Raw genomic sequence first — 24,010 nt, forward strand, 5'->3', positions numbered from 1 at the left:
GTTGTGGTCGGCTGTGCCTGTGCCACTTTCTGTAGCGGAAATTGGTGGTGTGCGCTGCTTACGGGTGCGGGGTGGACTGATGCTGGGGCTGCTGTTGCTGCTGGTCACACCTTGGGCTTCCTCCGCTTCCATCTCATTCTTAAAATACCACTGAAATGCAACCTCAGCGGTGTATGTTCTCGCCGGGCGTACACGCCTCTTTTGCGTGCTGGATTGACCACGGGTTCCTCTTTTCTCCATGTTCATGTCTCTGGGCAGAAGGAAGCATAAATGCATGTGGCAAAGCTGAAATCATGTGAACAGCCTACAATCGCAGATATAGTGCAGTGTAGAAGTAGTTACCCACCAATCCAGCCATTCAATGCTAACTAAATAGGGGCATATTGTACAGCAGATTAGGCTGAAATGCCCAGGATGGAGGATGTGGACTTAGGGATGGACGAAAGGGACTTACCTGGTCCCGCAGCTTGCTTCGCGGTGGCGGGGAGGTGCTTCGGTTCTCCCCCCAAAGTTCAGGCGAGGGGTGGAGGCGCCCCGCCTCGCCCGGCCGAAATTCAGGCCGGGGGGGAGGCGCCCCATCCCTCACCGCTGAAATTCAGGCCGGGGAGGAGCGCCCCATCTACCCGGCCGTGAAAAAAAAAAGTAAAGTAAAAAAAAAACACACACACCCGTGATAGGCTACGTAACGATTTACGTAGCCTATCACGGCTAGATTTCCAAAGTCAGCCGTGATAGGCTATGTAAATCATCACGTAACCTATCACGGCCTCCCGGAGATTCGTGGAGAAATTCTCCGCCATCCCTAGATGTGGTCCATCCATGTGGCCTGAAAAACACAAGCCTACAATACACACAGGATGCTGGAGGATGGAGTCCTTCCCAGGCCTGGGAGACTAACAATGGCCGCTCATGCATCCCCCCCCACCCAGTTCCCCCCCTCGCCCCGCCCCAACCCACTCAGAAATACATAGGCAGGCACATGGGTTAATCCTGGAAAGCCCAGGAGGATGGGGGATGGAATCCTTGCCTTGCAGACTAGCAATGGCTGCTGCCTGGAGCATGGCTTCCCCCCCACCCAGGCCAATCCAGTTCCCCCCTCCCCTCACCCCAGAAAGAAATACATAGGCAGGCACATGGGTTAATCCTGGAATGCCCAGGAGGATGGGGGATGGAATCTTTGCCTTGCAGACTAGCAATGGCTGCTGCCTGGAGCATGGCTTCCCCCCCACCCAGGCCAGTTCCCCCCCTCCCCCCGCCCCAGCCCACTCAGAAATACATAGGCAGGCACATGGGTTAATCCTGGAATGCCCAGGAGGATGGGGGATGGAATCCTTGCCTTGCAGACTAGCAATGGCTGCTGCCTGGAGCATGGCTTCCCCCCCACCCAGGCCAGTTCCCCCCCTCCCCCCGCCCCAGAAATACATAGGCAGGCACATGGGTTAATCCTGGAAAGTCCAGGAGGATGGTGGATGGAATCCTTGCCTTGCAGACTAGCAATGGCTGCTGCCTGGAGCATGGCTTCCCCCCCACCCAGGCAAGTCCAGTTCCCCCCTCCCCCCACCCCAGAAAGAAATACATAGGCAGGCACATGGGTTAATCCTGGAATGCCCAGGAGGATGGGGGATGGAATCCTTGCCTTGCAGACTAGCAATGGCTGCTGCCTGGAGCATGGCTTCCCCCCCACGCAGGCCCGTCCAGTTCCACCCCTCCCCCCGCCCCAGAAAGAAATACATAGGCAAGCACATAGGTTAATCCTGGAATGCCCAGGAGGATGGGGAATGGAATCCTTGCCTTGCAGACTAGCAATGGCTGCTGCCTGGAGCATGGCTTCCCCCCCACCCAGGCCAGTTCCCCCCTCCCCCCACCCCAGAAATACATAGGCAGGCACATGGGTTAATCCTGGAAAGCCCAGGAGGATGGGGGATGGAGTCCTTGCAGGATGCCTTCCCACCCAGTTCCCCCTGCTCCTCCATCTCACCCCAAAATCACTAAGCATAGGGGCACATTCAGGTAAAGTAAACATACCTTCACTGTAATAAAGGTTGAACTGCAGTGCCGTAGAACTGGGGGATGCAGAGAAACACACTCCTTGCAGCAGCTGGGACGGACACTCTGCAGCAGCAGCACCTCTGTTCTACTCTGGACTCTGGAGTCTGGCCTGGAGCAACTGAGGCTGCTGGACATACACGACCGCTGTCCTATGTGAACTGAAGGCAGGAATCCATGGGATAAATGGTCGATGATGAGTTCCCTCCCCTCAATGACGTTATCTTCCTGGTGGGGGGGTGGCCTGGAGGGATCTCACTCACCTGACCTCACCTGACCTGAACCTGACCTCACACAGACAATAAAACAAAAGATGAGGCTACATGCAGGTCATGACTCAGCCTCAGGCAGGCTACGTGCACTTCGTGACCCCATCCCTCCCAGCGAAAGAAAGCCGCGTTGTAGCAGGAAACTGCATGTTTATTAAATAGTTTCGTAAAATCCCTTTCACCATCTTTCGTCCAAATTTGCGAAGTTTCCTTCGTAAATAACTTTGTAAAATTTTCAGCGAAGAAAAAAAAAAAGTACCGCGTGAGCTCCGGTTCGGGTAGACAGGGGCGCCCCGTCTCGGGGGAGGGTTGGGGGGCTGAATGTGTTTGAGTTTGGGCCCATTTGACTTTCGAGCAGATTTCTCTGACATCCCTAGGATTCCGACCACGGGGAGGGAAGGAACAAAGGTAAGTGAGTTTTGTACATCCCTACCCCTGGGGGACAGCATACCTGGTGAGTCCATGGGTCTTCATGACATACTTGGGTTTCGATCCCATGCAGCAAGGAGTCTCCCACTACTACTACTCTTCACTTCTTCTTGTTGTAGGCCTTGGTTTCATCACCTCTGCTTGACTGACCTTCAGCCTCTTCCTCACTCTCATGGAGATTCCCCTGTAATTCTTCCTCTGCCCTCTGTCCTCCAGTCTCATCTTCAAGTACCTGGAAATGGTTCCCTAGTTCCACTGCTTCCACTGGTGCAGAGTGGCGTCTAGTTCTTCTGCTCCTGTCACTCTTTTGCAAGGAGTATCCTCTACTTCGTTTTTCTTCACCTCAGCATTTCCCACTTCTGCCTCAGGTTGCTGTTGCTCTTCTAGCTCCTGTACTTTGCTTTGCTGCTGTAGTTCCCCCATTCTGTCCAAGAACTCTTCATGTTCTCTTATTCCCTGCAGGGTCGCCACTTGCAACTGCAGTCCTCTTACTTTTCTTTCAGCAGTGTGACCAACTTGCACTTGATGCACGTGTAGGCCATGTTGATCTCAGACAAGAAAACAAACATTGCACACACCTTGCAGGTCACCACCACTGGAGAGTCTTGTCCTTCCACAGTCTGTTTTCCTTTTTGAGTCTAGCTTTCTGATTGTTCTAGACTAGCCTGTGCCTGGCCCTTACTCACTGGAAGTTGAGTCCCACTGGTATGGAAATGTGTGTTACAAGAGAAATAAATGGGAAAAAAAGTTTGTTTTTTTTAAAAAAAATGTTAGCGGCCTCACCCTTGACCTCCCCTGCCAAACTCCCCTGGCCAACTCCTGTTTGCTCCCCCTGTCTTCTCACTCTGATCGCTCTCTGTCTGAGACCCTGCTTGCTTCTGTAGTCCCTGGAACAGCTGGAACAGCTTCCTCTGCTCTGCTCTGCTCTGCTGAGCTGGGAGGCAGGAAACAGACTGAAGCTTCCTGCCTACACAGTTGCTGGGAGTACTCAGTCCACCCCCCGCAATTCAGTTGGAGCTCTCAGAAACTCCTGGTGAGCTCACAGTCACTCAGAAGGACAAAGGACAGCCCTCTGGGCTTCCTCCAGCTTCCTCCAGCCCACTTACCTCTTTGCCTTTGCCTCCTTTGCCTCCCTTTTCTCCCTTGTCTCTTCTGCCATTGCAAATCCCCTGGCCAACTCCTGTTTGCTGCCCCTGTTCACTCACTCTGATCACTCTCTCTCTCTCTCTCTGGGAGCTTGCTTGCTTCTGTAGTCAGAAGATTTTCCCTTTAGTTTGCAGCTTGCACAGTCCATTTGGGTAAGAAGGGAGTAGGAAGGAGAAGACATACATGAGCACTCTGTAACATTAATTGGAGCAGGGATGGAAAGCCCACAGCCTGTGGGCTTAATCTAGCCTGTGGAATTTCCCCATCCAGCCTGCAGAGCCTTCTTGATTCCTCCAGAGGACAGGGGCAGGGCCTCCAAACCCCACCCCCTGGAGGAAACTCCACTGAGATTCCCCTGTGTCTCAGTTGGGCAAACAATGTGCAGGGGAATCCCCACTGTTATCTCCAGGCATGGACTGGAGATAACAGTGGAGATGTGGAAGGTAGGGGTCTTGGCCTGCACTGGGAGGTGGCTGGAGTGCTCCTCTAGGTCCCCCCTTGGTTGGTGCAATGTTTTGCATGCTCTGATTTCACCCACATTGTCTCTTCCCCCACTGGGGAGGATGGATGCAGCATGGTTGAAGTGGCCCTAATCTCCACCACCTTGGGGCAGCTTCACTGCAGATGAGTTTTCCCCAGCTGGGAAGCCAGTCCCCAGCCAAAACATCTGTTGGAGTTCCAGCCTGGGATTGGGTGATATCATGGGTGCCATGTCCCCTGACATTACCCAGCCTGTGAGGGGCCAAGAAGGGGATCATTTGGCCCTCCACCCCGAAACTGTTCCCCATCCATGATTTGGAAGGTGAAGGCCACTTCCTTAGACCAGCCTCTCAGGGCTATTGGGGTTGGAACCTCCTTGGGTCATGCCAATCTCAACCCCCTGAGCTATCAGACCTAGGGGAGTATTGACTCAGGCAGATCTGTCTACACACATCTGTGGGTGTATGTCAGTGAGGGGCTGGAGCAATTATGGCAACAGGTCCCAAGCTCAGGTCCAGGCTGAGGCTCACTCAGAATTGTGTCTGTGTGAGGTGAGCAGATGATCAGCTTCCACAATCAACCCAGGGTCAGGGATTTATACCTGCACTGAGGATCAGAGTCAGCCCACTGCACAACCGCTGCAAATAGGACAATACAGTTCTGGCCCTTGTTCAACCCAAACCTGTGTCTGCTCATCTGGGATGCAATGAGCAGAAGTGCCATCAACTTTTAAAACTATCAGGATAACATCACACCTCAGACTAAAAGCTGTAATGTATATAAGATGAAGCCCACACCACTTTTAACTGTGAATGACTAGACCAACATTTTCCCCACCAGTTTACACAAGTATTGTTTTATAGCAGTGGGCAAAACTGTCCATTTTGGTTTCTTTCCATTTCTCATTTCCACAGCCTCCCATTCATTCTATCCTGTTTCCACATCAGTTTGAGAGTTGTTGCTTTTAAATGTCTGCATGGAAATGCATATGCATTTTTGTACACATTCCTCCTAACATAATCGTTTTTGCAAGCAGTTTCCCCTTACACAACGTTTCTGGTACATTTCTTGCACCAATGTTTCGTGTGCACTTTCCACTGATATATTTGGGGGGTTGGAGAACTACATTGCAAAATCTGGAGAAATGCAAATACTGAAGGGCAACTGCATTGCTCTTCACATATTGATTCAGGAAGTGCAAATCTGGTAAGTGCATATCAAAATGCAAACTGAATGAAATTCTTACATATCTCTGACCTTTTGCAGCACAGTATCAAGTGCAGACATCATGTAATGGATAACCAGATGGAATAATGGAAATCACATTTGTTTCCAGTTTTGCTCGTTCAGCTGATCACTGAAGCTGCTATATATGGCTTTTTAGTTATATGTAGGGATGCTGGAGAAATTCGAGATGGACTACATTGAGCTCAGATTTCTAAGAATCCAACCTGCAGGATCCGCTGCAGAGCAACCCCCTCAGGCTGTGTGGACTTTCAGATGATTTTTTTTTTACTTTCCAGAAATTTACACATATAAATTCGTAGGAAAATATGTAAGTTTCTGCTGAGGAAACATTGAATGGAATGGGGAACAATATGCTAAATGTTACATATTAAGGTAAATTATGTAAGTACTCATGTAATGATTTGCATATTTTCCACATGATGAAAAAAAATGTTCGCATCTGTCTGTGGACAGACGATGGAACGAAAGGCACCTGACAATCCATGAAACTCAGATGGAGCAGATTTTACACAGTCCGTACATCCCTAGTTATATGTGGACACAGAACACACACACACACACACACACACACTGTTGGCTATAGTACAGAAAGAAGGTCATTAAAATGCTAACAGCAACTTTTTGATTCGTATGTAGTTTCTTCCTGTACTTTCTCCCTTCTAGTTAAAAGACAAGATGCAACTTTGATGCTTCTTGAAGGATCAGCAAGTTTCCATTCCCAGAGGTTTCGGTTGGTGAAACACAGGAAGTCTTGATTATGCACAGAAGCAGAGTAGATTTTAACCACAGTTCAGTCTGAACTGTGTGAGGTTTTGGCTCTGATGAGCAACAAAGTAATGAGTCAGTGGAGTTACTGGTACTAGGATTAGGTACCATATAAAGCTAGTATAAAGCAAGAGGGAAAAGGGCTTTGGGAGAAATAATGGGAGAATTGCTCATGGCCATTACAAAACACTGCTCATCATCACACAAGATGATCTAGATGTAGCTCACATGCTATATACTGCACTGAGTGCATTTCATGTTTGCATAGGGTGACCACAGCAAAGGTATGCTAGGTGCCTTGAATGACAAAGAAGGAATTTTAACAAATGCAGCTTTTCTCATTCTTGCATGACAAGCTGTACCTGCAAAATTGCCATCTTCCTTACCACTAATACAAATACAGGAGCCATATCCTCCTACGTTTCTGGTCAGCCCTGTACATACGTGGGAACCTGAGCTACTATGTGCACAGAGCTTTAGTTGTGACATGAACTAGAAGAGCAAACTGAGAGACAATGAACAGCCTTCATTTAAAAACAAACAAACAAGCACCTTTGAGTTAAGGCCAACATTACTTTGTATTGTTATACTCCATGAAGTCACTCATTGAAATGTGACAAAGTCTGGTCTTTTTCTCATGCTTAATCCATATAAATTAGTGTGACGGAAAACTTTTTCTTTTTTTTTACAAGTGACAGGTTGAATAATAATTCTTTTCAGAACCTAAAATGTCATTTGAATTCCATCTTGAAAGCTAGACTATTAAATTCAGCAGAAACCCTGCACTGTAGCATCAGACAGCCTGCAACATTGTGCTTCTCCAGGTTTTTCTCTTGAATTTTCAGCATTTTGCACATAAAGCGATTGCAGGGGCAACAACTTCCCCATAAAAGTCTACACTGTGATACATCTACATGCCGTTATTTCTCATTGCAGGGCATATGCATTCATTTCTTCAAGGTGTAAGCAATACATACAAACATATCAATATGATTGATTAGTACCATAAAGAAAACATGGAATCTGTAAGCATACTGCTTTGATTGTAGCCGACTTTTTAAAATTGTGTCAAGTTTTCAGAAGACCACGACGATGAAAATATCAACAGAGATTTATGCTTCAGTGGCACATAAGGGGTGTAATAGCAAAAGCAAGAGAGATTAAATCTTGGAAATATTTGCAACTCCCCCCCACACACACACACACAGATGGAAATCACACACACACACACACACACACGCACAACACTTTGTGAAAAGCCTCAACTGTTCATAGGAACTCAAGTGATGATGAAAAATGTGTTACTGGATGAATTTGCATCTGCATGATGCTCTATCAGCTGTCTCTCTGCAAACAACTTGAAATGTGAATGACTGAGATGCAGCAGCATCAAGCAATGGAAGGTGTTTGTCAAGTCCCTGCCATGTGAATTGCTCTCTAGTAAGCTTCCGCCTCTGCTATCTCTACCACAAGTTGCCTCTTAACTCTGTTCCTGTTTGATGTACCTGTCAATATGTTTTCAAAGCCATCATTTTATCATTAGTAGGTTTATAACAACTGCCTTTTAAGCCTCAAAATGTCAGCTGATAAAACAGAACACAAAGCTTTTGGTCTCTTCCTCAGGCAGAAATGAGAAGAGTGGGAGAATAAAAAGTTAACTGCATTAAAGTAGCTTAAAGCTAAGCTTATATGGCAGCCAGGTTCATTTACAAGGCAAATGTTTCCATCACTTCAGGAAGAGTTTGTGTTGTCAACAACCCACTAGTGCATTGCAGGAGTTTGATCCAAGATTTAAAAGTCTCCGATGACTAAGGATGTTTGGATTTTGTGAAATCTGTCCTGTGTGTGTTTTGTGGATTGTGTGGTGTCATTCATTCCAGCATCTGTTCACAGACAGATTCAACATTTTTCATCATGCAGAAAAGTACTCAAATACTTCTGTAGGAGTGTTCACAACAATGTACGTAATTTGTGTTAGCACGTAACATTTAGCGTATTGTCCCCATTCCATTCCACTTTTCCTCACGTATATTTACCAGTTTCAGGAGAAACTTGCATATTTTCCTATGAATAAATTTGTGTAAATTTTGGGAAAGTAAAAACAAACAAACCAAAAAAGATCTGGAAGTCCACAGACTCCAGGTGGCCTGAGGGGGTCACTCCACAGCGGATTCCGCAGGTGAGATTCTCAGAAACGTGAACTCATTTTAGTCCATCTCGAATTTCTCCACCATCCCTAATGATCACACTTCGAAAGTAATTCAAGATGCCATGTTCTTCACCCTTTCTGTGGCAATCCAGTATGCTGCTATTAACACCAGTATTTCCTGCAGCAACAAGTGTATCTTTAACAAACATGATTACTGCATACAGTAGGGTGCTGCTCTAGTAGCCTTCTCGCACTTTATACTGTATATGAAGTTGGCTTATTTAGAATCAGATTTTTTGTCCTTATATCTTCCTCACCATCCACAGAATTGTGCACAACCCACAGCCTCAGACCACCTGCATCCTGAATTGTGTCCTTCCATGGGTGTCCTGATCCCCCACTGACACCAATCCCAGTGATCCTGATACAGATCACGTTTTTCTTCACTGGTAGGAGCAATAAGGAAAGACCAATCTGTATCAGGATTAGGGATGGACAAATCTGTCCACTTCAGTTTCTCATTTTCCTAATCCTTAAATTGGTTCATCTTGAACTTGGGGAATTTCTTCAGTTTTAAATTCAGTTTATCCTGAACTTTGAGAATTCCTCTTTAAATTCAGAAGCATTTTTGTGCATGTTTCTTGTAACGCATGCATCTTTGTATGCATTTTTGCCTGATGTACCCATTTTGCTTTTTTCATGTTATTTTTTTCTATATAAACATTTTTGTATGCATGTTTTGATTGGAAAACTCCATTGCAAAATCCAGGAAAGTGCGAAATTCGAAGGATAACTGAGTTTTGGTTCATATAGCGGTCAGTTTGAAAGTGCAAAAATAAGTCAGTTTGCAATAAAATGCAAGCTGACTGAATTTCTCCCCCATCCCTAATCACTCTCCAGTCCCTACCCCAATGATACAGGAAGGAAAGAGCAATGTGGATCAGGATCACTGGGATGTGTGTGTGTGTGTGTGTGTGTTTGCCCTTATATACATGTACATGTATATATGTGTACATTTATATATGTGTGCATGTGTATGTGTGCATACAGACACACATATATGTGTGTGCATGCATGTGGCCCCTGAAAATTGAGTCAGCATCAGGTGTGGCCCTTGGGACCAAAAAGGTTGTGCACCCCTGGTCTACACTACACTAACTAGCAACAGTACTCCAGGGTCTTTCCCAGCCTCCAGATGCCTTGATTTGAATATGGGACCTTCTGTATGCAAAGCATGTGTGCAAAGCTTCTATTCTGTCACTGAGCTACACCCCCTAACTATTTTCTGTGGCTATACCAGTGGTTCCCTCAATAAAAACCTAACACATGATGGGCGTACATATCCCTAAATGTGTGGCAAAGTGCAATAGGAAAGCCTGGTTGGCTAAAGCTCCCTGATGTGCCCCCATTGCAATTTTAGGAATGCAGATTTGACTTTCTGGTTTTGAGCCTCTTGATGGAGAAGCAAACAGAAAGAATTAAGGCACTGCAGCATAGTGTTCATAATTAAACATCAAAGCTGTAGGGAAGCAAAGTGATAGTATGCACAAGTGTTGCTCTTCATTTAAGGAGGTGATTTGGTACTGTGCTGTTTTCGCACGTTTTCCTTTGATGCCATGAAGCATATCACCAGCATCATTAATATGCAGTAGTCTATCAAGTTACATTCAAAACAGGTTGCACTGATAAGATATATTCATATGTTGTTGAATTTGGGAATCACTTCTCTTCGTCTCTTTGCTCTGAAATTGCTGTTCTCAGAAGCAGGACTCGGAGAGCTGGAGCAAGAGAAATAAAACGTTGAAAATTGAACGGGTTAGTACAACACACCCGATCATTTCATTTATCAATTCAATAAACCCTCCTGAACAACAACAATGGGAAAACACACACACACAAGATTCAGCCCCTGATTTATGGGCACAACTTCAAGTTCTGACTTCCTTTCATTAATGGAAACGTTGCCTGGAGCATAACTTAAGTCAGATGTCCTCTCTCCAGGACTGGAAATGTCTGGACAATGTGATTAGTATCCTGAAGTCACCTGAGAAGAAGCCAAATGAAACCAGCTCAAACAATTTGTCACTGAGCTTATATTGTACTCCCTTCCCTCCGCCAATCCATATGCTAGGAAATGCCAAGAAGAGCAGCCGGATGTGATACTAGCCACATTGGTCCAGTGTCTGTTTCTGAGATAATGACCTGGTGTGTCTTCTGTTTTCTATCCCATATGTGCCTTTAGGACTCTACAGGCCTATTTGGCTGCAATCCTGTGCACCCTTATACGGGAGTAAGTCCCACTGAAAACATGGATAAGGCTGTGCAACTCAATACATGCAATGTACATCTGCGATCTGTGGTCCTAAATGAGAAGCTTCTTTGAAATGACCCTCAGGCTCTTTCCTCACTGTAGGAGAAATAAAAGGCATGATAAAGTGAATATCAATTGGCGACCCTTGGAGATCCATATTTTAAAACGCTGTGAGGCTCTACAACCATGTCAAAGCAGATGACAGAAAATGGAACAAAATGTTAAGCGCTCACAGTCCCCAGGTAACTGCACTCTGCCAGCTGCTTGAATTATTTACAGGCAGTTTGGCACACTTTCCCTCTGTTGATTTTGTAACATCAATTTTTTTCAAGAATTGTAAACAAACAAGACATCTAATGTAGAATATATCATAATGCAAATTCTTCTCAGCTATCTTCTTCGGAATAACACTTAGTTTCTTCCTTGGTCCTGGTTACCCTTATGTCTGTTCACTTTGTTGTGGGTATTTACTGGTGTGTATTCCAGTTAAAAGGTCCCATTCAGGCAGTACCATAATTTCCCCATCACAGCTTCATCCATGGGTGTTTTTATTAGAGACACACCAGGACATGTGCCCCAGTTCTTTTTTGAGCTGTGTCTTGGATCTTTGGAGCTGCCCCAATGATATCACCTGCCTTAATACAAGCCAGCCTCTTCCCTATGAGCTCAGTAGACTTGTGGTGACTAGGAGACCTTGGGAGTCACTCTTTTAGCAGACCAATAGGGCGTATAGCATGAAGGCAGAAGTCTTCTAAAAGAAAGGAAACTATAAGGTTCTGTTATCATATAAAGCCCTGAACAACTTGGGACTAGGGATGGCATGGGCATCCAGCTGGGGCTCGAAACCTGGTGGGAAATCACTGGTTTGGCCACCCAGATGCCACTGCTTGGACCCAAGCTATTGTCCAACTCACCGTATGCTGAGTCAGGCAAGCATGGGGGTGCCTGGTCCCTCAGTGAGCTGCCTGTCACTGAGAGGGATAGAAGGCAGCACCCCTCCTCCCCCTGGGTGTGTGTGGGGGAGAAGAGGTGCTGCCTCCTTCCCCTCTCGTCCCTGCTATGGCCACATCAGGGGCGGCAAGGGACAGGCTGGTCATTTTACTTAAGTGTAAGAGATTTAGTAAAATGACCAGCCTGTCCCTTGCTGCTGCCACTGTAGCAGGTGGGAGCAGAGGGAAGAAGGAAGCACCTATCGCCTTCTCCCCCACCCCACTCTACTCCAGTGACAGTGATGGTGGTGGTGAGGGACAGGGTGGTCATTTTATGCGAGTCTCTTACACTTGTGTAAAATGACTAGTCTTTCCCTTGCTGCCACCGCTGCTGTAGCAGGGGTGGGGAGAGGAGAAGGTAGCACCTCTCCTCTCCTCCCCCCTGCCGCTATAGTGATGGCAGTGGGGACTCCCCTGCAACTGCCCATGCCTTGATGTGAGCTGCCATCTTGCATAAAAATGGCAGCTTGCATCGAGGAGTGGGAGCTGCAGGATGTTCCTTGGCTGTTCGCCGAGCCCTCCAGGGCTCGTGCAGCCCAGCTCATGGGGGCAGGCAGCACCAGGGACTCTGAGAGCACCTGCGCTTGGTGGGCACAAGTGAGTTCATCTATCCCTACTTGGGACCAGGATAGCTAGCAGACTGCTTTCCCTTATATATACCCAGGAGACACTTAATATCATCAGAGGAGGCCTTGCTGGCCATTCCAAAATGAACAGAAGGTCACCATGAATAACCCCGATGGCAGGCCTTCTCTGTAGCCACACCCACCCGTTGGAAACCCTCCCTCATGTAGTTCCGGAGGCAGAAAATGTATCATCTTTTAAACACCTCCTAAAAACACAACTTTTCACCCAGGCTTTCCCTGGGCTGTAAGCAAACTAATCATGCGGCTCCATTTTGCTGCTCCTTAAATTGTTTTTACTGTAGTTGTTTTAATGTTGTGCTTTTAATGTTGTATATAACTGTATTTTAACATTGTGAACCACTCAGCGATTTTACTATATTCAGCGGTATACAAATGTCATAAACAAACAAACAAACAAACAAACTACACTGCCACTTTTCTTTCTACAGTCTGCTCAGTTTTTCCCTCTCCCCACCTTTCTTCTCTTACATGCCCACGGCTGGGTGCTTTCTTTGAAGAGGGAGGGGGGAGGGCTGGAAGAGCTCCCTGTGTATTACTGGCATTTCACACATACTCTGATTTTACTACCCCAAACTAGAACTTTCACTGTCCCCAAAGTGGAACTTCTGGCTTCTGCAGAAGCTCAGTGGCTTCAGCACAAAAAAGGATTTAATTAGCTTCTGCAAACATCTTCTCCCCCCTCCACCTTTAACGGCAGCATAGCTGCAGGCAGCTGTTCATGCTAAAAAGAGGGTTATGACATCATGTGCCAGGGAGTGCTGGGGAGACTGCATGCAGAGTGCCTCATTCTCCCAGCAGGTGTGGGACTTTCAATAAGTTTTGTGATTATTTTTTTAAAGCAAGAAAATACCCTCAGCCAGCCACCCACCCACCCACTCATTTTATTTCTATACTGCCCAATAGCCAAAGCTATTGGGCAGTATTTACAAAAATGAACATGCATAATACAACATAATACAAACATAATAAAATCATCTCAACTCATGAAGTTCATTACGGTATGTACAACCCTCCCACCCCCTCATCCTGCTCCCAAATTCCTCTGAAGTGCTACTGCTCTGAAAGAAGCCACTTGGCTTGGAGAATCCCCCCCCCCGCCTCCCTTTACAATTACCTTTCCTCCTCCTCCTCCTCTTGGCAGCCTTTCAGGGCAGAAGCCTTCCCAAGGCGGCTTACAGCAACAAAATACATAAAAACAGTTAAAATACTAAAAGCGATGCAAACATTAAAAAAAATAAAAAATAAAAACAACTCTTCTTCCTTCCATATTCTAGTCTTTCTTTCTCTTTTTTTATTCCATCTAGGGAAGAGTTCCCCAAGGTTTGTGGGCCTGTGGGCACATTTGACATTTTGAAAAGTGCCCTGGGCAGCACCACAAATTGACTGCTATGGTTGGCAGGGTGTGGGGGGCAATCACAAAAATGCTGTGAGTGGCTCACTATCTATGCTTATGTGTGCACATGAATGTGTGCAGCTCTATGTATGCGTCTGACTCTGGGTTCTTGCTCCCTTTCTGGATCCTTCCTTCCTTCCTTCCTTCATCCTTCCTTCCTTCCTTCCTTCCTTCCTTTCTTCTCTCTGCCGCCTCTTCCTTTCACTTTCACTTTCTCTCTCTCTGACTCCTCTCTCTTTTTCTCTGGCCCCCCACTCTCTTTCTCTGCCACCCTATCTCTGCCTCCTCCTCCTTTCTCTGGCTCCCCTCAGGTCTCTCTCTCTCTCTCTCTCTGGCTTCTCTCCCTCCCCCATTTCCCTCTGGCACCCCCCTGTCTGGTCCCCCCATCTCTGGCTCACCCTACTTTTTCACTCCTCTCTCCCCCATGCAAGTGAATGGAGTAATGGGGTGAGAAAATTGTCTGAAAAACTGTATGAAGAGAGGTGAAGCCCACACGCGTGCCAAGGACTCTATTGCTCCAAGGGTCCTTGCTGGAGGGGGGTTGACCCCCCTTCAGACACTTTTAGCTCCCCCCCATATAAGTGAATGGAAGAATAGCTCTTTCACTTGCAGAGGGGGAGGAATAGCTAGGTAGGCACCTTTTCCTGGATGTGCGGGCACAGTGGAACCATGAAGGGAGCATAGAAACACAGGAAGCTGCCTGTCAGACCATTTCTCTTTCCAGCCCAGTATTGTCAACAATGACTGGTTGTAGATCTCCAGGGTTTCAGGCATGAGTTTTCTTTTGTTTTTTTCCCCTGGGATCTTCTGCATGCAAGGCATATACTCTGCCACTGAGCTATGACCACCGAGCTATGGAGGGTAGTGGGTAAGAGACGTTCTGAACTGTATTTGACTTTATACAAATGGGCAAGAAGATTTGTTTTTCTCCTGCTCCTCACCCAAATCTTTGAGAAAAATGGTTTCACATGGTTGCAGATGAAAGAATCAGAGAGGTGGGGGCATAATTTGTTTGTCAGTTGGCATTATCCAGCAATGGAATGACAGGCTTTAATAAAAACAGAAGTTAACTGGAAGGGAGAGGAATAAATGCCGCTCACTTATACAATCCTATGTATGTCTACTCAGAAGTAAGTCCAATTATGTTCAATGTGGCTTACTCCCAGGAAAGTGTACATGAGATTCCAGCTCAAATTACTTTTGTGGGGAGGGTTGCAGCCTGATCCTCTCCATGTTTTCTCAAAAATAAGTCCTACGTTTTGAGTGTGGTACTGCAGGTGTAAGAAACTGCCCACCCCATTACACTTGGCTACCATTTCAGCCCAGTCCTATGCATGGTTTGTCTTTTCATTTCCTTGTAACACACACTTCCATACCAGTGGGACTCTGTTGTTAACCTCCAGTGTATAGAGGACCAAGCACAGGCTATCCTAGTACAATCCGAAAGCTAGAAACATAAAGGGAATAGAGATTATCATAGAAGATGAGCCCCTCAGATCGGAAGGTGTCCAATATACTACTGGGGAAGAGCAGAGGGTATTTCCAAGTAGCGCCAGAAAGAGTGAAGCGGCTGGGCCAAAGCCGAAAGGACACTCAGTTGGGGATGTGTCTGGTGGTGAAAAGAAAATCCGATGCTGCAAAGAACAATATTGTTTAGGAACCTGGAATGTCAGCTCAATGAATCAAGGTAAGCTGGAGGTGCTCAAACATGAGATGGCAAGATTGAACATTGACATCTTGGAAATCAGCGAACTAAAATGGACAAGCATGGGCAAATTTAATTCAGGTGACCATTATATCTACTACTGTGGGCAAGAATCCCTTAGAAGAAATGGAGTAGCACTCATAGTCAACAAAAGGGTGGGAAAAGCAGTACTGGGGTGCAATCTCAAAGATGATAGAATGAACTCAGTATGAATCCAAGGCAAACCATTCAACATCACAGTAATTCAAGTCTATGCCCCAACCACTGAGGCTGAAGAAGCTGAGGTTGATCGGTTCTATGAAGACCTACAACACCTTCTAGAACTAACACCAAAAAAAGATGTCCTTTTCATCATAGGGGATTGGAATGCTAAAGTAGGAAGTCAAGAAATCACTGGGATAACAGGCAAGCATGGCCTTGGTGTACAAAATGAAGCAGGACAAAGGCTAATAGAGTTTTGCCAAGAGAACACGATGGTCATAGCAAACTCTTTTCCAACAGCACAAGAGGCGACTCTACACATGGACATCACCAGATGGTCAATATCGAAATCAGATTGATTATGTACTTTGCAGCCAAAGATGGAGAAGCTCCATACAGTCAGTCAAAACAAGACCTGGAGCTGACTGTGGCTCAGATCATGAGCTGCTTCTTGCAAAATTTCGGCTTAAATTGAAGAACCTAGGGAAAACCACTAAACCATTCAGGTATGACCTAAATCATATCCCTGATGAATATACAGCGGAGGTGAGGAATAGATTTAAGGGATTAGACCTGATAGACAGAGTGCCTGAGGAACTATGGACGGATGTCCGTAATATTGTTCAGGAGGCAGCAACTCAATCCATCCCAAAGAAAAAGAAATGCAAGAAAGCAAAGTGGCTGTCTGAGGAGGCTGAGGAAAGAAGGGAAGTGAAAAGCAAGGGAGAAAGGGGAAGATCTATCCAACTGAATGCAGAGTTCCAGAGAACAGCAAGGAGAGACAAGAAGGCCTTCTTAAATGAACAATGCAAAGAAATCGAGGAAAACAATAGAATGGGAGAGACTAGAGAGCTTTTCAAGAAAATCAAAGGTATCCAGGGAACCTTTTGTGCAAAGACAGGCATGATAAAGGACAAAGAAGCCAGGGACCTAACAGAAGCAGATGAGATTAAGAAGAGGTGGAAAGAATACACAGAAGAACTGTACAGGAAATATCTGAATGTCCCTGATAGCCATGATAGTGCGGTCACTGAACTTGAGCCAGACATCCTAGAGAGTGAAGTGGGCCTTAGGAAGTATTACTAACAACAAAGCAAGCAGAGATGTCTTCCAGCTGAGCTATTTAAAACCCTAAAAGATGATGCTGTTAAAGTGCTGCACTCAATATGCCAACAAATTTGGAACACTCAACGTGGCCACAAAACTGGAAAAGGTCAGTTTACATTCCAATTCCAAAGAAGGGCAATGCCAAAGAGTGTTCAAACTACCGTACAATTGAGCTCATTTCACATGCCAGCAAGGTGATGCTCAATATCCTACAAGCTAGGCTTCAGCAGCATGTGAACCGAGAACTACTAGAAGTACAAGCTGGGTTTTGAAGAGGCAGAGGAACTAGAGATCAAATTGCCAACATTCGCTGGATCATGGAGAAAGCAAGAGAATTCCAGAAAAATGTCTACTTCTGCTTCATTGACTATGCTAAAGCCTTTGATTGTGTGGATCACAACAAACTCTGGCAAATTCTTAAAAAGATGGGAGTACCAGACCACCTTACTTGTCTCCTGAGAAACCTGTACGAGGGTCAAGAAGCAACATTAAGAACCTGACATGGAACAACTGATTGGTTCAAAATTGGGAAGGGAGTACGATAAGGCTGCATACTGTCACCCTGCTTATTTAACTTATATGCAGAGTACATCATGAGAAACACCGGGTTGGATGAAGCACAGGTCGAAATTAAGATTTCCGGGAGAATTCTCAACAACCTCAGATATGCAGACGATACGATCCTAATGGCAGAAAGCGAAGAGGATCTAAAGAGCCTCTTGTTGAGGGTGAAAGTGGAGAGTGCAAAAACTGGTTTGAAACTCAACATTAAAAAAACAAAGATCATGGCATCTGGCCCCATCACTTCCTGGCATATGGAAGGGGAAGAAATGGAAGCAGTGACAGATTTTATTTTCTTGGGCTCCAAGATCACCGCAGATGGTGACTGTAGCCATGAAATTAAAAGACGCTTGCTCCTTGGGAGGAAAGCTATGGCAAACCTAGACAGCATAGTAAGAAGCAGAGACATCACCTTGCCAACAAAGGTTCATACAATCAAAGCTATGGTTTTCCCAGGAGCAACGCATGGCTGTGAGAGCTGGACTATAAGGAAGACTGAGCACCAAAGAATCAATGCTTTCGAACTGTGGTGCTGGAGAAGACTCTTACGAGTCCCCTGGATTGCAAGGAGGTCAAATCAGTCAATCCTAAAGGAAATCAACCCTGAGTGCTCATTGGAAGGACAGATACTGAAGCTCAAATATTTTGGCCACCTAAGAGAAAAGTCCCTGGAAAAGACCTGGATGCTGGGAAAGACTGAAGGCAAAAGGAGAAGGGGACAGGACCGCAGAGGATGAGACAGCTAGATAGCATCACCGATGCAATGAATATGAACTTGAGTACACTCCGGGAGAGAGCAGAGGACAGGAAGGCCTGGCGTGCTATGGTCCATGGGGTCACGAAGAGTCGGACATGATTTAACGACTAAACAACGACAACCATAAGAAGGAAGAACAGTGATGTTGCACCTCAAGAATTAGCCCCTAGACAATAGATTGTACACATGTCACCGGGTTACTTCTTCCCCATTAGAGTGATATGTATTATATTTCTATGCCATTATAGTAATTATTTCTAATTTAGTAGCAGGTGGCTACTAAGGAGAGGGCCTTTTCAGTAGTAGCACCTGAGTTGTGAAACGATCATCCCAGAGAGTCTCGTCAGGTACCTACATTGTGGTCTTTGGGGCACCAGGTGAAGATCTTTTTTATTTTCCTAAGCTTTTTAGCCTTTCAGTTTTAAAAACGTCTTTGTGCATTTTTAGATCTTTGCACTGCTTCTGCCTTTTATCTTGGTTACTACTTTGGTTTTATTTTGTTTTAAGCTTATGGTTTTACATTCAGTTGTACTACGTTATTGTTTTTTATGGTTTTAAACTTTTTGCAAACTGCCCAGAGACCTTCAGCTAATGGGCGGCATAGAAATCTAATAAACAAATAAACAAATTAATTAATAAAATCTATACATACAAATTAGCACATGCAAATTTCAGTCAAATCTTTGTCCTCATTTGTCCTCTTTTTGTGGTGATGCATTTCCTCTTTATTGGTGATGCAAAATTGGCCATCTGAAATGCTTTGGAAATTCCTCTAGTTCAAATTTCTCCTTCAGTTTTGGGGTTCTGAATTATCCAGTCTTGTTTCCAAAGTAAGTCCAATGTATGAAATTCAGTGACATAATAGCCTGGTACAACATGGTCCTCTCCATGCTGGGAATAGTTTTACCAGTCGACTTTGGTGCAGATGAGTGAGAATTTCATTATTTGTTTTAAAATAAGAATTTACCAAAATTCACACATTTCTCCATAAATGGGCCAGAAAGCACTTGTAAATTTAAAAGAAAATCAAGTGTGAGAGAAAGCAAATCTGACAGATTTGTCCCTCCCTAGTCTCAGCAGCAGTCGTGATGGGCCTGTGCTCTGGTCGCCTCAAGATTAGTTTTGCGTGGTGTTTTATGGATGTGCGGAAGCACATCTGTACACCAGTAAAGCATAAAGAACCTTGATGCAGTCATGGGTTCATTCATATTAATGGTCATGTTTTATCAATGGACATATGTGTAGATAAAATGATTTGGGGAAAGCTGTGGACACACCGAAGCAAATGAGTGCGGCTGCAAACTTAATTAATTTCTAGAGTTAATTTTAGAAATTCAGGAGTGGAACACAGATCAGAATGAACCAGTGACCCACTAAAGAAACAGAATAGGGGCAGCCCACTCATCCCTATTCTCTCTCTGCCACAGCAATTTTCTTTCTCTCCTCATAATTTGTCAGGATCACCACCAGTCACAGATTCCCTGCAGCAAACTCTTTTCTCCCCAACCACTTGATTCATTTCAAAGTGTGTACTTTCTCTTTCTCTCATGTGGACAACAGAGAGTTAACAAGTGCAGCTTCTCAACATTCTGTTGTCCTTCCCAATCAACTATATTATATCCAAGATTTGACAGAATCATTTAACTCCCCAGGAGTTGGACTGACTCCATCCAGATGTCCTGCTGCTCTCCCTCAAGCAGGAATCAATATAAGTAAGATACATTAATAATGGAAAATGTTATTGGCATTGTGCTGGTCTGAGAAACTCACTTCAAGCTGAACTTAGGTCACATTAGCATTTGCAAGCAATTTCTAAACCTCAAGAGCAGCAGAAAGGAGGAATTGGGCTTGTTCAGGTTTTCTTTTGTGCTGAGGGATCATCAAGCACATGTCACATGTGAAGTGACTTTTTTTCTGCTGAAATGAAAACCATTTCTGTGTAGGTGTGTACATCAATTTCAGTCACAAGAGCAAGACTGCACCATCTTGACCTAATGAAACGTTCAGGTGAGATAGATCTCCAATATTGCCCTCCTGGAGAGAAAACCCTGTTAAGAGAGCTCTCAAGAAAGCCCTAGTCTGTGAAGCAAACCAGTAAGGCAGGCAAGAAAACTCTGCCTCGCTCAAATTTCTGTTTCAATACTCACATTAATATCTCCCTCCTTTCTTATGTTGTTGCTACATTATATTTTCTGGCTGTTAATAATCGCGACTTTCCTAACTTGGATACCTTATCTATAGTTTTCTAACTTCCGGAGCCTTATTTTCTTCCCTTTCTGCCCTCCACCCCTACTTTTGGAATCACTATGTGTCCATTTTCATTGCTTTTAGAATTTTCCTCTAGCTCTCTTTTTCTGTTTGTATGAGTTTCCTATGGCATGCTGCATATCAGATCAGGTTTGTTTGTTTGTTTACTGCCTGCAGTCTGGGCTCTGGTTCAGTCTGGTTCAATCCTTTCTGTCAAAAAGTCTACAGGGGGTGTATGAATGGTTAGCTGCAGGTTTTTTCACCCCCTTAATGTATGTCTTTGTCAAACCAAGTGACACTTTCTCAGCATTGTAATCTTTGTCCAAACTACCTGGACATCATTTTCCTTTCTGCACATGTTCTCGTGTTTCCTTCCTCTGTTCCCAGTACTGTCAACTTCATTTATCTTTCTGTGCATGCTGAAAAATGCCAACATGCACATTCCTAAAGTTCTGATATTGCTGACTACATTGGTGTTGCTGTTGTTTATAACAACAACAACTGGAAACTCTATAGCTAATATCAGATGACAGCTTCACATTCCTTGGCTCACATTCTAGGCAGCCCCTTGCTTCCCTTCCTGTCATGTAGTGAGAGACTGAGGAAAATGTGAGCAAAATGACCATCCCAGTCAGAATTAACCCAGGGTAGACAACCATTTGAGGTCCATGGGCACATTTGGCTATTTGAAAAATTGCCCTGGACACCAAGACAGGATATAGCTGCCATAGGAGACACGACAAAGGACAAGTAAGCTGCGTAAATTATTGAGTACAAGGAAGAGGTGGAGGTTTGAGCCCCAATGCGCTAAACAACTCCTTTGAAGACAGTTTCCAGCACCAACAGAAACCTATTCCACAGAAGGCAAACTTTTTATTCTCTCCCTCCCCAACTCTGCCAGCCAATTCATTTCCCCTTATCTCTTTTTCCTGCTCACTCTGGATTAGGGATGTTGCGGGCACCCAATATGGGGATGGACTCTGATGCACTCCCCCCCCCCACTCTACCCCCCACAAGCCCTGTTTGGGACCACACAGCACTCGCCAGACCTGGCCACAAGTGCCACACAGTCCACAAGTGTCCAGGATCCCTCCCACTGCTTCCCCGAGCCATCAATTTGTGCAACAATGGCAGCTTGAACATTCTGGGGAAGGGAATGTTGTGTAGATTGTGGCCAATTCACGCCTGCAGCATTGTGTAGATCACCCCTTATGGCCAGAATCTACACAACATTATCTTCCCTGAAATGCCCGAGTTGCCACTGTTGTGCAAAATGGCAACACAGGGAAGGAATGGGTGGGTCCCTTTGTCAGGTGCTCACTGAGCTGTCCAGGGCCACGTGCAGTGTGGCAAGTGGGCACGGGCAGCAATGGCTAAGGATGGACGAAAGTCCCTTATCTGGTCCCACAGCTGTGTTCGGTGGGGGGGGAGGTGCTCTGTTTCTCCCCCCGAAATTCAGGCCGGAGGGGCAGGTGCCCCACCCCTCCCAGCCGAAATTCAGGCCAGGGGGGAGTGCCCCGTCTCCCCGGCCGTGAAATAAAAAAGTAAATTGAAAAAAAAAACGTGATAGGCTACGTAACAATTTACGTAGCCTATCACGGCTAGATTTTCAAAGTCAGCCGTGATAGGCTACGTAAATCTTTACATAGCCTATCATGGCTGACTTTGGAAAAAAAAAAGCGCATAAGCAAATGGCGGCGCCCATGGGTGCCGCCATTTGCATTCCTTATTTGGGCCTGGGTAATCTATGTAGATATTTACGTAGACTACGGCGAAAATAAGGGCAACGCAGCGTTGCCCTTATTTTCGCCATAGTCTACGTAAATCTTTACGTAGACTACCCCTGCCCAAATAAGGAATGCAAATGGCGGTGCCCATGGGCACCACCATTTGCGTACGCACTTTTTTTTTTCAAAGTCAGCCATGATAGGCTATGTAAAGATTTACGTAGCCTATGACAGCTGACTTTGAAAATCTAGCCGTGATAGGCTACGTAAATCGTTACGTAGCCTATCAGATTTTTTTTTTTTTACTTTACTTTGTAATGGCGGTGGTGGCAGCCAGTCGGAAGACCAGCCGCCGCCCCTGCCCCCTCCGAAACGCTGCTGAAATGCCACCGGGACCCCCCGCCAAGAGGGACATTCGACAGAGGTAAGTCCTATCCCAAGGGGTAGCGGGAGGGGTGGCGGAGAATTTCACCACCAATTTCAGGGGATTCCAGAGATTCATGGAGAAATTCTCCACCATCCCTAGCAATGGTGACTGATGGCCCCAGACTGAGGTGAGTCCATCCATCCCTACTCTGCATCACCTTGTACGCATATGTTCTCTTGCAGAGATGGATAGATAGATAGATAGATAGATAGATAGATAGATAGTGGGAGGGATAGTGCCCATCAGCGGACACCAAGAAAGGTGTTCAGGGGTGCACTGGTGCCCACGGGCACCAGGTTGCGTACCCCTGGCATAACCCTTTCCCCCACAGCCCTTGCTGTTTGAGTAGAATTTGCTTCAGTTTCTAGGCCTGATTACATGTTTTCCCATGCTGCATGGCATCCTCCATCACCATATACAGACTGTGAGACAGACTGCCAGCATGAACTTAATAATTTGCTTTTGCTATGGTGGTGCAAACCATGGCTTCTGCTGTTGAAGGTGAAGCAGGAACCTTGTGGGTGCTTTCAGATGGAGGGCTCCTAGCACTACCAGTGAAAAGGCACTGGCAGCTATTCCACCTTTTTCTCCTAAGCGGATTTTCTGCAGTAAGAAAAAAGAGGGAAGAAGTGGTGAGAAAACAAGGGAGCATTATGAACTGAAGATAGGTACCCCATAAAATTCTGTGAATGGGGCAGGGTGATGGCATGATAAAAAGCTCCATCCAGAAGTGCCCAAAGACTAATACAGAGGCACAAGCCACCCCTTACCTATTTGCTAGGAAAGCAGTTCACTGTGCTTAAAACAAGACACAACTGGGTTATAATCTGGCTGTGAGCTGCTCAAAAACAACGCTTTTTGCTATGTTACATCCCAGGTCAAATGACTGGAGAAAAATCCCAGAAACCAGGTCACCCTGGGTCCTAAAAATCAATACCGCCATTGAGAAATTTAAATTCCTTACTTCTTTGCCTAAAAATATCATTGTAGTTGTTGGGAATGATGGTTTTTGTTTGTGTGCTTGTTTTAATCCTGGGTATTAAACCATAACAAACAAGATTAGAAACCCATTGAATCTGAGCCTCACTGACTCTAATAAGCAGAGAAGTCATATAAAACCAAATCTGTCCAGAATCCACAACCATCCCTGTGAAAAGACAACCTAGCTCCATTCGGAAGCCACAGCATAGGATTTCAGTAGGGATGGCAGAGAATTCTGCCACGGATTACGGTGAGAATGCACTGGCATTCGGCCCCCCGAGCTCCGTGGCGGAACGGCCTGCCACCCCCCACCCCCCCACAGATCCCCCCCGGGACAAGACTCACCTGGGGCGGATCTTCCGGGAGGCGGCAGCGGCGGCTGGTTTTCCGACCGGCTGCCGCCGCCATTTCCACTCTTGTAAAAA

This window comes from Heloderma suspectum, chromosome 3 (assembly GCF_057233095.1).
Source record: "Heloderma suspectum isolate Gila_16-S chromosome 3, 16-S_ref, whole genome shotgun sequence".
Taxonomy (NCBI): Eukaryota; Metazoa; Chordata; class Lepidosauria; order Squamata; family Helodermatidae; genus Heloderma; species Heloderma suspectum.